General features: G+C 39.9%; 1 protein-coding gene and 1 pseudogene across 3 annotated transcripts in view; one reads left to right on the top strand and one right to left on the bottom strand.

Moving 5' to 3' along the window:
* LOC101038956 (putative methyltransferase-like protein 21E) overlaps positions 1-15,386 on the top strand; it is a 230,132-nt gene that overhangs the window by 122,777 nt on the left and 91,969 nt on the right. The window lies entirely within an intron of this gene.
* Positions 10,263-12,161, bottom strand: LOC101039272 (X-ray repair cross-complementing protein 6 pseudogene; annotated as a pseudogene).

Here is a 15,386-nt window from a genome sequence, read left to right as displayed (position 1 = left end):
TATTTATCGAGTGTGTGTTCTTGGGGAAGTCACACACTTCCATGAGCTCTAGTTGTCTTCTCTGTAACCTGAAGATAACACCCATTTACAGAGCTTTTGTAAGCATTAAATATGTGTGCACTGCTTTGAAAGATAGAATGTCCTTGGGGGCCGGGCACGGTGGCTCAAGCCTGTAATCCCAGCACTTTGGGAGGCCGAGGTGGGTGGATCACGAGGTTGAGAGATCAAGACCATCCTGGTCAAAATGGTGAAACCCCGTCTCTATTATAAATACAAAAAATTAGCTGGGCATGGTGGCACATGCCTGTAATCCCAGCTACTCAGGAGGCTGAGGCAGTAGAATTGCTTGAACCCAGGAGGCGGAGGTTGCGGTGAGCCGAGATTGCGCCATTGCACTCCAGCCTGGGTAACAAGAGCGAAACTCCGTCTCAAAAAAAAAGGAAAAAAAAAAAAAAAGAAAGAAAGATAGAATGTCCTCAAAATCTTAGACAGTCTTATGTTCAATAACAATAATAACAGTAAAACCTGATTAAGAGTATCTTGGAGGCAGGGTCTGTTCTCTTAGGCTGCCAATTTGTTTAGACCAAACATAAACACCAACACTCAATTAATCTCCTCACCCTGTCAGACTTGTGAAAACCTCAGTTGAATATTGACGTGATACTAGCTGTGTATACTGGATACAGGAGCAGGGTTTTAAGGAAGTCATAGTATGACCACAAATATCCATCTTGATCAAGAACAGACAAAAGATACATATGAAAACCAGTACAAATAAGATATATGAATTAAGAAAGATCCCCAATTTAGAAGTTCATATGTCCAAAATAATGCCAAGAAACCACTGTGTGAAACCAAGTCCCAGAACTGCTCATATGTACATATCATTCCAAGGCAAGAGCTTGGTTTGGACAAATCCCCAGGTGGTTGGCATCATCTTAAATTTAGTTAAATTGCAGGATATGTTGTTTCCAACAACTGGATTTCACGACCTCAATCTTGTTGCAGTATAACTAAAGTACAAGCAACATTTTCAACATCATTGGATGCCCCAGCCATATTATGTGCTTATAAGAACCACATTGGCCCCCTCAGCTACTGGCTGGGATTCATCTTTTATTGGAAATTATACTAAAAATAAAATAAATAAGGAAAGTCTAATTTTTTTTCCATGTATGCTAGGTCATGGTACATGTACTATGGTGATCTGATAGATTTCAGGGACAGTGTAAGAATATATTTTTACATTGCTGGATTCAGTTTGTATAACCCTGGTAAAAAAACACTAGGTGCCCAAGAACCAAGATTAATCTTTTAAAAAATGTCAGTGTGTCTCTTACGTTAAGCATCATTTATCACCAAGGTTTCTATTTTTTCTACTCCCATAGAATCATCTATTAATAAAAACATACCATGGTCTTAGAAGGAGGTTAAAGTAAAATATTTTGCATTTGACATAAGATGCCCGTCTAAATAATCTAATAACTTTCCTCTTTTAACACATGGAGCTAATTTTGCGTCTCCTTGAGAGAAAGTTTGTTTTTCTTAGCTGGGCTTCTGTGTTTGGTCTTAGCATTTCTGTCACCAGCACCCCCCTTCCACCACCACTATGAGGCAGAAACTCCAGCCATGGCATTCAACAAAGAAGTGGCAATCCTCCAAGAAATATATTTCCCACAAACACACAGCTGAGAACATTACAAACTGGGTAGGTCTGGTTTATGTTTGGTTCACCTCTGAAAGTCTCACGTAAAACCTCTCAGTTGAATGGACCAGTGGCAATTCAGAAAAATCACTCACGAACTCTAGGATTACTGATCCAACATCCCCGACGTGAGCTTTTGTCTTAGGTTAAGGCTTACGGTTTGCTGACAGAGGACATCAGAGAATGGGGACCAGGCTGAGGACAGTTTGCACCGTCTTTAATCATTTGGGGAAAGCTCAAGAGGATTTATTCAAATTCAGAGAAGTAAAAATCCTCCACTTCAGCACCTCGTTCAGATGATATGAGAACCAGATGGGTCTGTACATGCACCCTGATTGCTACTGTCTGATGTAGACGACGGGAATTCTGTATGTCTGTGCCATGACATCAGGGGACGCCACAGCCCTTGCTTTTGCTTGGTAGACCACACTAGACCTTTTCCAATTAATGAAAGAATGAAAACAGTCGTTCAAAAGGCACCTTGTCCTAGTCATTTGTAAATTCATTCCTTAATGAAACATTACATCAGGTTAGCACTTTACAGTTTACAAAGTGCTTTCATTTCCTCATTTAATCCTTAAAATAACCTTGTGAAATACACACGGCTGTTGAAAGAGGCTATGCAGTGGAGGAGAAAATCCAGTGTGCTACCATTTCTGCCTTTAACTTATATATGGTGTTAACTTATATACGGTCTAACGTTGAATTATAGCAAATTACAAAATATATATGTGCCCCTGGACCATGTCTCCTCCTAAGGGGATTATCTTTCTCCACACAAAATTTATGGGGCACTGATTCTCAGACATTTCCATTGGCGTACTCATAACGGAACAGAAGAATGACTTTGTTTCAAGTGGGTGAAGGACGAGTATTTGGGAGAAAAGTTGAATTGCAGGTTAAAATGCAATGTTGAGACGTCACATTAAAAAAAAATTTTTAAATATCTCATCCATTTTGAAAAATATCTACATGCTTATTTTTGTCCCCCAATTTTGAGCAAAATTGGCACATTAGAAAGATAAGCCACATCTATATGCAATGTGTATCCCAGAAACTTAGACTCTTTCATAATTGCTCAAACAAAAATATTTTCTTTATTCTTTTGTATATTCTACAAGTGTCCAGGGCTAACAATATTAGGGTAATATTGGGACAGATTTTTCTTCAGGTCGTTTGGCCCAGTGTTTTTAGTCAAGGTGACTGTGCTGTCAACACGGCTACTGAAGTTACAGTTAACAGGCATCTCTGTGGAGCAAAACTAAGTCTGCAGGCTCTGAAGATTTAGGTGCAGTTTTTGTTAGGCTTTTCTTTCAGTTCATCACAAGCAAATATGGTAACAATGCACCTCTGCTTGCAATTCCTTAGCCTACAGAACCAAGTCCAAATTCCTTTGCAAGGGAAGCAAGGATCATCATCTGGCTCTGCCCCTGTGTCTCTCTTCATCTTTGGCTACTTGTACTTTTCTTTCCTTCAGCACTTGAACCCTTGTAGTCCCTGAACACATGAGCATTTCTCCATGTCTGTACTTTTGTCCATTTGCACATACCATTCTTTCCAGTATGCGTTTCCCCTGCTAATGAGAATGGGAAACTACTCATCCTTCAATGTTCTTTAAAGCATGACTTCTACTAATTGCATTTTAACTCCTGGAGCAGACGGAGGTATCTTCTTTTATGCCTCCATTACACTTGTTCATCTCACTGTGGTACCAACCATAACATATTTTACTGCTTTTCTGTCTGTCTCCTGAGTAGGTTATAAAATATTTGAAAGCAGGAGCCAAGGAGCCATCTGTCATGGTGCCTGACACAAAGCAGGCACTCAAGTGATTGTGGAAGAAATGAAGGATGGACCACATGACTCCACAGCAGTCATTTTAAAGTGGTTCTTGTAGCTATCACCCCAAAACAGCAATAAAGAAAGAAAATACACCTTTTCTTTTCCTTCTTCTCTTTAAGTAACAAATTCTATCATTTCAAAAATTATAATCTTGAATATAACATTCTTAAAAAGTGATTTGGCTATACTTTTTGGGTTTGCTAGAAGCAATATTTTGATAAAATGCCATTAGTAATGTCATAAGAACAGAGAATGGTAAATGGCTTTACAAAACACTAAGTTATAGTAAGTTATAATATGCTAAGTTATCAATTAAGTGGTTTAATTGATAATGGGCCTTAGAATAAAATAGGAAAAGAGGGAGTTGTACACAAGTAACATGTGTCATAAATAGTACAGGTGATTTTAGCCAGCTTATGACTGTCCTCATTCATCATTTCATTCATTGTTGTTGTTAAGGATGTTAAGGATGTTGTTGTTAAGGACGGAATCTTCATGATAACTAGTTTTTCTCAACTTCTGAGATATGTTAAGAATTCAGTGACTTGTCACAGGTTTTAATGATGATTATAGTATTCACAACCAAGAAAGCAGGATAACATTAGAAGATCAGTGCTGTGGATGGAAGGCAGGAGCCTGAGTCTATGACTACTCTCTGAAGTTATTTATGTTAGAGGATGTGTCAGCTCTTATTAGATGAAGTTCCATATAATTTTATCAGTTATTCTTATCAGATGAACTTCCTTAATTTTTTGTCTTACTTTCTTTATATTCTTTTTGATAAGAATACTATTTAGAGAACTTTGCACCCTTTGCCAATTTTGGATTGGGCAACCATAAACAAAAATAATAAGATAATCAAGGATGGGGCATATCACTATAGTCACCTGGGAGTCACAAACATATATAACTTCTTACATGGTGGCACAGAAATTATTGAGAAATTCAGATGTTCTAAGGTAAGTAAAATGCCTGGAATCAAGTTAAAGAAGTGAATTAATTTATATGTTCATTAATGGCATTAGATCACACACATATGTTTACATTTTCATTTCTTAGCAACCAATTACATCTCAAGGTTGGTGTGCTAGCTTGAGATGACATCCTTATAATCACAGAGTATACTCTTTTAATCTATGTACAGAGTTGCACCTAAAACCTAATCCTTTGTGGCCATAGCTGCTATGAATATGGTATGCACCTAAGGCATGTCAGTGGTACTATACCCTCTAGACAGATAATTCTGATCCCTGTTATTATGAGGAATGATAATGTATGTGCTGTTAAAATCCCCATCTCTCTGAATGTTTTTGATTAATGGAAGCACTTTTCACAATAATGCTCTATGGCGTCTTGTCTCCAAAGTCAGTCCCATAATGAGCTATGTCTTAGGGTGTTCAAATCTTTGTGTAGTGGCCTCCTAAATTATATCTGGGCTGGTCTGTGGCTCGTGTTACCTATGGAATGCAACAGGAGTGACCCTGTGCCAGCTCTGCTCCTAGCTTTTAAGAGACTGGCAGCTTCTGCTTCCTTCCTCCTGAAATAGTCACTTTTTGGGACCCCTAAACCACTGTGCAAGAAGGCTGGCTATCTTACTGAAGAAATGCTGTGGCTGGCACTGAGCCTATGAGATGAGAGAGGAGCTGTCTCTGAACTTCCCAATTGAGCTTCCTGATGACTCCAGGCCTAGGCAACATTTGATTACAATCTCAGGAAAGACTCCAACAGAGACCATTAGAGGACTCCTAGCCTTACCACTGAATTATGAGAAGTAGTAAATGATTACTCTATTTTGGAGATACTAGGTATTGGGGTGATTTGTTACATAGCAATAAGTAACCAAAATAGTATTGCAATATTGAAAACATATCTAAAAATTGCTGGTCTAAAATATACTTTAGAAAATAATTGGTTCTTAGTTGCCCAGAGGGCTCAAATTGCTGCTGCTCAGGCTCCGGTTGTTGGAGTCCTGGTCCAACTCTGACTGAAGGTGAGCCTTTTGTGGGAAAGATCCAGCAGCTTATTCCCAAGGGTCTTAAAAACCCTGAGCTGACCCAGGTAGTTCAGACATAGAAGATACTTTCAGAGACTCCCCTCACCTTGCTTTGCACAACAGATTGGACTTGGAAATCAAATTCTTTTTTGATGCTGTTTTGTGTTCCCCAACCCTCACACTTGCAGCGAAATTCTTCTAATCATGTTCTTATATTTATTGTATCCATCTCTCTTAGAAGTAAAGGGGATGAAAAGAAGAAAGGATAAAATATGCCAAGATTATAATTTTGTAAGAAATGGAGCCTGGAAAGACCTAGGGCTGGGTGGATGAATAAGAAAGAAAAAAAGGCAAAATAAAATGCATAATTAAGACAAAGTAGCTTTTTCTTAAATCTCAGATCTTTTTTTTTATTTCTTATAATTTTGGTAATGCCATCTACTTATGATACTCTTTGTGATTTTCAAAGCCCTTTTCACTTACAGTAGACCATTTGTTCCTTAGGACAATCCTGTAAGATAAGCAGGACAGTATTCCTCCTAGTTTAGAGGATGCTTTAACAATTACTTACATTTTGAGAATATGTTACATGGCAATTGCATAGTCATTCTATTTGCATATTATATGTAAAACATTTGTACATGTTCATCTGAATTGATATTTTTTTCCTTCAGGTTACTTTGGAGTTAAAAGGTGACCAATACTATTGATCAACATTATTCTAAGGCCTCACTAAAATTTGCTGAAGTTTTCGTTCATTTGTTTGTTCTTCATTTTAGTTTACTTTTTGTCAAAGTGGGAACGTCTTTTTAAGTAAAATCTTATAAGGAGCCACAATATGTAAAAGCAATACCAGTGGAGCTGTTCTCGTTCAATGGGGGATGGAGGGATGACTGGAGCCAATGCCCTTGGCTTGGCTCTTGGTTTCCTCTTAATCATCCTGCAGCAAACCCTGGGAGAGCCTTTGTAGAACTACAGCAATACTGAACCCTGCATTTTGATTGAATCCCAAACTTGGTGACCCATGTATGCTTTATTTGATTGAAGGTTTTTTTTTCTCCAGCAAACACTACTCATTTCTAATCCAACTAAGTTCTTCCTTTTGTCTCTATGGATTTTCTATTTGCTTGAGCTTCTAGTGGATGTCACTGGAGATTCTTATAAACTCACCCATGACATAAAATGACATCTTTTGGTCAGAATCACCAGTGCCATTCATCCATTTATCTGTCCACTGACCCCTCCCTGCATCCATTTCTTTACTCATCCACTGCCCACCCACCTATCCTTCTTTCCATTCAGATATCCTCTATCCACTTACATCTCTACCCATCAATTCATTCATGCATCCACCATCCATTTCTCATTTACCCACCTTTGTCAGAAGGAAATGGAAGGATAAGATCAATAAGATTGTGGTACATGACTGTGTATTCATTCATTTATCCATCTATCAATTTATTCAACAGTAAACAACAGAAAGTATCTGTCCTCATAGAGCCTGAATATCAGGAATAAACCATGACTTTTATTGGATAACAAAATTATAAATGAAGAGGTAGGCATCTTACTTCACTGAATTATGCACATGATAGAAACATCTTCTATTTTAAAAAGGGGATTACTCATAATGCTAGTTCTACTTTCTAGGGCTCTGTGAGAGCTTGAGATAAAACATGAAACAGGATTGCTTGGAGCTCTCTGAGAAAAGATGCCAGTGAAACAAAAAACACCACAATTAATGCTCTCAGTCACTTGGAATCATGGCCCTAAAGCAAAATCCAAAGCTGATAATTCAAGCCCAGAGCCCTAATTCCAAAACTATCCTCCAGAGAGGAAGAAATGGATGCAAAATTGTGCCCCAAATAATTTATTCTAGTTTTTAAAAAAGTAATTTTTGGCTGTAATAGTTTTTCTCTGTCTGTTCCTAAGAATGGAGATAGTTGGCCATTATTGGTGGACAGGAAGAAACTGAAGCAAGCTGCTGAATTTACAAGTTGCTTTTTAAAATAAGTTTTACAGCACAGGGAATTGGAGTAGTTTGTCTACTACTCATGACCACTGTTGAAACTTGGATGCTTATGAACACTGGGAAAGGTGAGGAAATGAAGTAGTTTTTTAGGCTCAGATTCAGGAAAGAAACCTACCCAGACTCTGGATGTAATGTCTGATAGGAAACAGCATATTCCCTTGCTGCTTGTGGAAATGCCACTTGATAATGAGTTTTGACCCAATTTCTTTGCTTTTTGCAGCATAATAATTTCAATAGCTGGGGATACATTCTGATGCTTTAAAAAATAGTCTCCTAGATTAAACCAAAATAGCCTCTTTAATCTGACCCCATCTTACACAGCACCCCATTCTCACAGTATGTTTTACTCAGTTACGTAGTGGTGACGCTGACCTTTAGACTAATTGTCTTTTAGGGTTTTCTCGGAACTTTTTCCTGGATATATTATATAGTCATAAAAATTCTATTTTCATATTATTTTTAGAATATTTAGCTGGATTTATTTTTCCCCCATCGGGTTGCTTTCAAATTAAAAGGTAATTAATATTATTGATCAATGCTATTCTAAGGCCTGATTGAAATTTGAAGTTTTCATTTGTTCATTCATCTATTCTTTTCTTTTTAGTCTTTTTCAAATAAAAGAAGGAAAAGTAGGACAGAAACACAGCATTTACACAGCAAGAATAACTAAAAATCTTTACCGATCTGTATTTTTCCATAAGCTGCTTTCCAGAATGTGCAATGAGGTTCCCATTTATGTGAGGGCTGCAAGGTCAAATTTCAAAAACAGTCTCCAGTTTTAATTTGGATAAATTTGGAAGAAAGAATTTGAAAAGCTTTAAAAAAAAAAGGTACAAATGAGGAATGTTATTAGAACCAGTAGAATATAGTGGAAAGCGATTCAGTTTGAAGCCAGGTGAAAGTTTAATCCTGGTGCTAAGTCTTATTACCTGTGTGAGAGGGCAAGTCTCAGCCTCTCTGAGCCTCCTTTTCCTTATTGGTAAAAACGAAGTAGTAATTAAATAGGCCAGAAAGATCACAGAAATCTTCCTCAGTTTGAAGATAGATTAGGGAGATGAATCAGATTGCTTTCACTTTGGTATGCCACCAAACCAGCAAAAAAGCAGTGCAAAGAATATACCAAACAGGACTAAAAAAGGTAGAGCTGGATCTCTGATTTCATGCCCTTGTCTGTCGGCAAGGCCTGTCTCAGTTCCTACACAGAGTGAAGAATCTACTCTCCACCCTTTCCTTTAGGCTCACAATGTGAAGGGTCACTTCCATGACACCATTTTAACCTTCATTCTCTAGCTATTTTTTTCCGGACAACTTCTCAATTGCTGCTGTACTTTCTCTTCTACCTGCCCAGTAAATGTTGGGGTTGCGTAGAGATCTAGCATCTTTCTGCTCCCCTCCCTCTGTGGGATCTCCTTTGGATGATCTTGCAGTATTTGACAAATTTAGTGCTTTCACAGATTCCACTGCCACCCTGCATACAGAAAGTACTCACGTTTATCTCTAGCTATGCTTTTACCTAATGGACACCTACACTTGAATATCCTATAGAAAACCCAAATCTGTTCAGCTCAAAATCAACCAATAAACTCAGCCCTCCTCAAACATATTTTAGGAAGTGGAATCCTCTCTGCCTCACTCTCTGAAGCTGGAAATTTGGAAATCACCCTTCATTTTTTACCATTTCTATCTCAGTTCAGATTCTCTCTGCTCCTGGACTAGCTCTTGCCTAAATTCATCCTGTATTTCTGTCACAGTGATTTTTTTTATTCAAATTACATTACATGACATCTTTGTCCAAAATGCAAGGATGACTCTGTATTACCTAAGGGTAAACTTCGTATTTCTTGGTAGGACGTATTAGACCCTCCGTGGTGGGTCTGCCCTCTCCTTTCCTGTCTTTGTTCCCTGACACCTTTATGTGCAACAGATGCCCCACCCACGGCAAATGAGCCCCAGTTCTCCAAACTCGGCATGTGCTCTCTCACTTACGAACCTTTTAACATTTTTCCTTCTTTTTCTCACTTAAATGCTCTTATGCCTTTTACAACCGTGTCAGACTTCTTGACTTCAAAATTCACTTCAGAGTGTCTTTCCTGGGGAAGCTTCTCTAGATCCCACGTGGCTGGAATTTCTGTTCTTCTACGGCACTTTTGAAATACTCCTTTCAAAGCATTCGTCTCACTATCCTGTAGGTGCTTATTAATTTTTCCCCCTCCCTTGCTAGACATTAAGTGGGCTTCTTGACAGCAAGGAATCTTCTTTAATTGGTTCATCGCTAACCCCAAGCATATTATCGGGCACATAGTAGGAGCTAAAGAATGCTTTTTTAAAAAGTGAATGCATTCTGTAAAATCCAAGCAATGTGCCACGTGTACTGTTGTCCTGCCACTGTATCATTATAAATTTTTTTTGGTGTGTGATAAGGTTTTGTACCCAACTGCATTGAAAGTTTAGGTGAGAAATAACTACTTAATTTATTTAATTTTTTTTTTTTAGTACAAACTTAGGGCTCTTTATTCAGTCAATAAAGTAAGGAACAGCAAAGTGGGAGGGCTACACCGTCACTGTGGCAACAGAAAGCCTCAAAAACATAAAAGTCCCTCGACTTCTGTTGGGTAGACGCTTCCTAGGTCGGGAGAAACACATTTGAACTGGCTGAGAACAAGGCCAGGCTCTGGCCACACTGTGGAAGGACGGCTGGGTGCGCAGCCTCTGGTCAGTCCTGGAAGGGCTTGGTGAGGGCTTCCAGCAGCTCCTGCTTTTCAGCCCACTCTTCAGCCCATACACTCTTCAGCAAGCCTCTTTCAGCATGGGCACAGTGAACTTGCCCAGCGTGCCCTTGCTGATGTGGGTCTTCAGCTCTTCTTCTGAATACTCCACCTTGGGACTTTTGCTTCCGGAACCTTCATTATCATGTTTTCTCTTGGTAACTTTCCCTTCAGGATTGTAATCTGGTGGGTAAACAAGCTCTTTAAATTCATCCACCAGGGAACCCAGTCTTTTATTCATTGCTTCAATCTTGGGCAATGTCAGGTCTACTGCTTGTTCAGGCTCCATTAGATCCAAGGCCAAGGCCTCCAGGTTCCTGAAGTGCTGCTGCAGCACGGGGTTCTCAAAGCTGTCACTTCTGTATGTGAAGCAGAGCTTCCTAATGATAGCCTTTATCTTGTCCACTGGAGTTGCCATGATTTTTTTCAGTAAAGGGCATCTTCCTTGTATCATCAGCAAATGGTAAAAAGACCAGCTGAAAGCCTGGAGGAGTCACCTGAATTTTCTGGTCGTCTAACTCCTCATCCTGTGGCACCAAAGCCACAAAATAAGGGGGGATGTTCCTCTGGGGTGTGTATCTGCACAATGCTGCGACCTCCTTCACCAGATACTTGATGAGCAGAGCACTGAAGAGGGTTGAGCTCCCAATCACCAGAGACTCCTCTGGGTCCACGAACGGGGAGGGTCTCGGGTAATGGTGCTTCTTCAACATTACCAAGGGCTTGAAGCCTATGAGCATCAAATCTGGATCATCAAATCATTTTAGCTCTTCTGTTTCCTCTTTCTCCGGTATAATCTGATGACATCCCATAGATCTGCGACCTCTTGGTATCGCTAGACAGAAGCAAACTGCCTGTACTTGTATTAAATGTCCAGGTCTTGGTTTTCACTGGTTCATTTGTTTCCTGATAGAACTTTATTGGAGGAAGCTTGAGAGCCTTCTGGACCAGGTTATAAATGTCCGCAGAGATCACTGTATCTTTGCTGATCTTCAGCTTTAACCTGCTGAGTGCTTGCTTCCTGGTCTCCTTGGTGCACACCTTTCACAACAGGTCTTCTAGCTTGCCGGATTCCTCAAAGTGAACCCTGAGGTCTTCATCCTCTGCTATGCTGATAATATCTCTGTAGAACAAGGATATGTCAAAGCCCCCAGGTGTGACATATCCTTGTTCTTCAGGTGCATCTAGTCAAGGAAGATGCCTGTATCTCGATCACTGGTGTTGGTCCTCGCCTGGCTGGCTTTGGCACTGTTATTGCCGCAGGCGTTGTCTTCACTGGTGAACAGCATGATCCTCTTATGACTCATCTTGAACTGGACATCACTGAAGAGGTTGGCATACACCCACGACACTTCACTGAGTGAGTAGCCAGATCCATGGCCCATCAGCTCTTGGAAACGTTTTTGTCTCTGTTGTTCCTTACGTGGTCAAGCTCTAGAATTCGTTTTGCACCTAGATTATCCAACTCCTGTAAGACGTTAATATTTTTTAAATTCACTGAATTTTTGTCTTTCTCGGTACCATAGAACACCACTGCCAAGAGATCTGGATCCCCGCTTATGACCTTACTGATGTACACACTTTGGATACGCTGCATGCTCATGTCAAAAGGAGACAACACATCTTCACTCTGAGATTCAAACATAGCCCTGGAGGCATCAACCAACAAAATCAAACCATCTTTTCCTGAATATTTATAGTCTCCACTTGCTTCAAGGTTCTTTTCTTGTTCTGATTCTACTTCTTCATCGCCCTCGGTTTTGTCATAGGACTCCCACCCTGACATGTTGGCTACTGCTCACTTGGGTGCAGGGAAGGGACCAAGTTGGACAGAAGATGAAAATGCACACAGGTGTGGGCCCAGTTCTCCCTCCCAGTTGACGCTCCCTACGTCATCACGCATGTACGCACTGCTTAGCATCAGGCAGGCGCATTAAAAAAAATTTTTTTAAGCTTTAGAAAAGCACTAAAGAATAATTGTAGAAGTAGAGAATAAGTTGTGAACAACTACTTACGTTGTGACTCTTTATATCTCCTTGTGTAATAATCTGAGTTCTTCAGAGAAATAGAATCAATAGGATGTATATGTGAAGAAATGTATTATGAGAATTGGCTCACATGACTGTGGAGACCAGCAAGTCCCATGATCTGCCACCTGCCGTGTGGAAAACAAGAAGAGCTGGTGGTGTAATTTAGTCTAAGTCTGAATTCTGAGTCTGAAGGCCTGAGAACCAGGGGGCCTGATGGTGAAAGTCCCAGTCTGAGTCCAAAGGCCCAAGAACCAGGAATGCTGATGTCTGAGGGCAGGAGAAGATGGGTGTTCCAGCTCAGAGGGTGAATTTGCCCTTTTTCCACATTTTTCATCTATTCAGGTCCTCAACCCACGTGGGTGAGAGTGGATCTTCCTAATTCAGTCTACTGATTCAAATGATAATCTCATCCCGAAACACCCTCACAGACATACCCAGGCATCATGTTTTATCAGCTGCCTCAGTATCCCTTAGCCCAGTCATGTTGACATGTAAAATTAACCATCATGCCTTGTTATAAGCAAAACAGACCCTCAGTTTTTCTTTTCGACAAATGAATGTATGTCAGATGACTTAGAATGAAGCAAATAGACACAATTAGGAGCTTGCAGAAGCTTCCATGTGCCATTGTCTACTTTCTCTCCTGCTGCCATTGCAAATGAGGCTGCCTTCGAAGGAGTTTTACCTCAATTTATTTTCTGGCTCATCTGCTGATGCTGCAGTAATAGATGCAATAGGAGAGAGGGAGCATCGAATAGGCTAATTAGGAAGAACACAAATTTAGGAGAAAGAGAAGCAAAAGTATAGGCTAGGAGAGGCTCTGGTTAATCCAGCATTGGTTAACCATTGGACAATATCATTAACCATTGGAGCAATATTATTTCACCAGGGGGAGCTGAGTGTGGATGAGGGAAGATGGGTCTTTGTGAGGTGTGTCAGTCAGGTTTATGAGGCTCGGTTTGAGCTAGTTGTGGAGAGGAGTGTGATGATGAGAGAAAAGGCAGCCTGTTGGCAGGACCCCTCCAGGAAGCTGCTGGAGCCCTTACCCAGAGCACAGATAACACTGACAAGTCACATGGCAGGAACTGTTTTCATAGATCTTTTGAAACGCAATTAAGTGGATCTAAAATAGAATTTTAAGCTCCCACAACACCTTGACATCAGAAAACCATGAATAAATAAAATTATAAAATCAAAACACAATTCAAAGGGATTCCATGTGATAATGCCTTTTTCAATAAATGCTGCAGAAAAAAATTGTGTGATAAGACCGTATCGTTTCAATTTTCTCCTCGGGGAATTTACATCCATATGCTTTTATGCATAAAAATGTGATTTGGAAAAAGCCCTGCCACTGAGACACCTGGGTCCCCAGTAGGTGTTCACAGTAGGACGAGGCATGGAGGGGCTGGCAACATCTGTGCCAGGCAGACTGCGTTTCCTTATGACATTTTGTGGGACAGGAAAAACTCTTGCCTTTCACCTCCTTCAAGGGACTGCCATTTGTATAAGATTCTCCCCCCAGGGATTTTTCCCTTGGGTTAAGGTATATTTCTAGAAAGTTCAATTTAGATTACAAGTACATTAGCAGGGACGAGCAGCACATTAATCCAATTACAGGTGTAAAGACCTTAATGCAAATTTTTCTAAAATGCATTTTACAGAATATTATTTCTGAGGCATATTAAGTAAACAAAGGGGGATCTGTGGCCAGACAAGCTTGGCAAACCCTGGGTTAAATAGAAACAAAGAATTCTTGCCCTACTTCTCTTCCTCTTCTCTTTTTTCCTCATCTTCCTCTTTCTCTTAACTATAAATTCCCAAAGGTTTTATTACACGTAGAGTGAATTTCCAAGAAAAGAATATAGTCAACAGTTTCCAACTTACTTGAATATGAAAAGTGTTTTATTTGTGAGTTCAGAGAAGCACACTTTGGTAAATTTTGTCTTCGCAACAATTAGATGATCACACCTGAATCTTGAGAAGTGCTACGTCTGAAACCCAGGTTCTGGATTCGCATGAAGTGGGCAGCTGTGTGTATGACACTACAGGGGTCCAGCAACCAATGGCTGCAGGAAGAGTTTTCTGAACTTAGCAGGGGACGTAGCAGAGGCCAGAGGGCTCTGGAAGGCAAACCTTCCTTAGCTCCCAATCTTGCCTTCTGAGGAAAGCCAGGTAGGAAGGGCAGGTGGAAAGAAACAGTGGTGATGTGTTTTCTCTGGGCTTCAGGTTCAGATTTGGTTTTGAGCTCAACTCAGTAACAGATGACACATCTGATCTGAGAAGACATGGTTAGGGATGAGTTTGGCTCTTCCCCAGATCAACAGGTCCTCTTGGAGAGTGGATTATCCTTAAGCGTGTTAGGTATTTTGAGGCCCAGGATGGCCTCACCCAGCTCTCCTGGAACAGCTCTGTGTTCCTAATGCTGTAGAGGACAGGCAGGGAACATGATAAGATGTAAAGATTATGGGCTTTGACATTAAAAAGGACACATTTGGAAATTTAGATACACATGTTAGTCTGAGCCCTACCACTTGCCCTGTTGATGACCTTACTAAATTACTTTAACTCTGTACCTTGGTTCTTTTCCTTGGTGAAATGTGAGTATGTAAGCTTGGGTTGCAGTGGTTGTATCTGTCAAATAACAGAATTACACCAGACGTGTAAAATTATTTTTAGTTCTAATGTTCTAAATTAGATTTAAACACATGCATGCACACACACACACACACATGAACACACAAATAGTTTATCATTTATACATCTATATACCATTTATATATCATTTATACACACACACACACACACACACACACACACACACACAGTTGATCAAACCATTTTTAGTAACAAGGAACTGCTTAAAGTAATTTCAGTGGTCTGGTGAATATATTTTTCTGCTCACATCTCTTGTGTATGTTTGTCTTATATATCCGCATACTCTAGAACAAAAGAAGTTCTTTTAGATATGGAGATAATGTCTACTAAGATGATTTAATTAAGCAGAAAAATCTGGTGA

The sequence above is a fragment of the Saimiri boliviensis genome, chromosome 16 (assembly GCF_048565385.1).
Source record: "Saimiri boliviensis isolate mSaiBol1 chromosome 16, mSaiBol1.pri, whole genome shotgun sequence".
NCBI lineage: Eukaryota > Metazoa > Chordata > Mammalia > Primates > Cebidae > Saimiri > Saimiri boliviensis.
The sequence above is the reverse complement of the archived record's forward strand: the minus strand, read 5'-3'. Positions and strand labels throughout refer to the sequence as shown.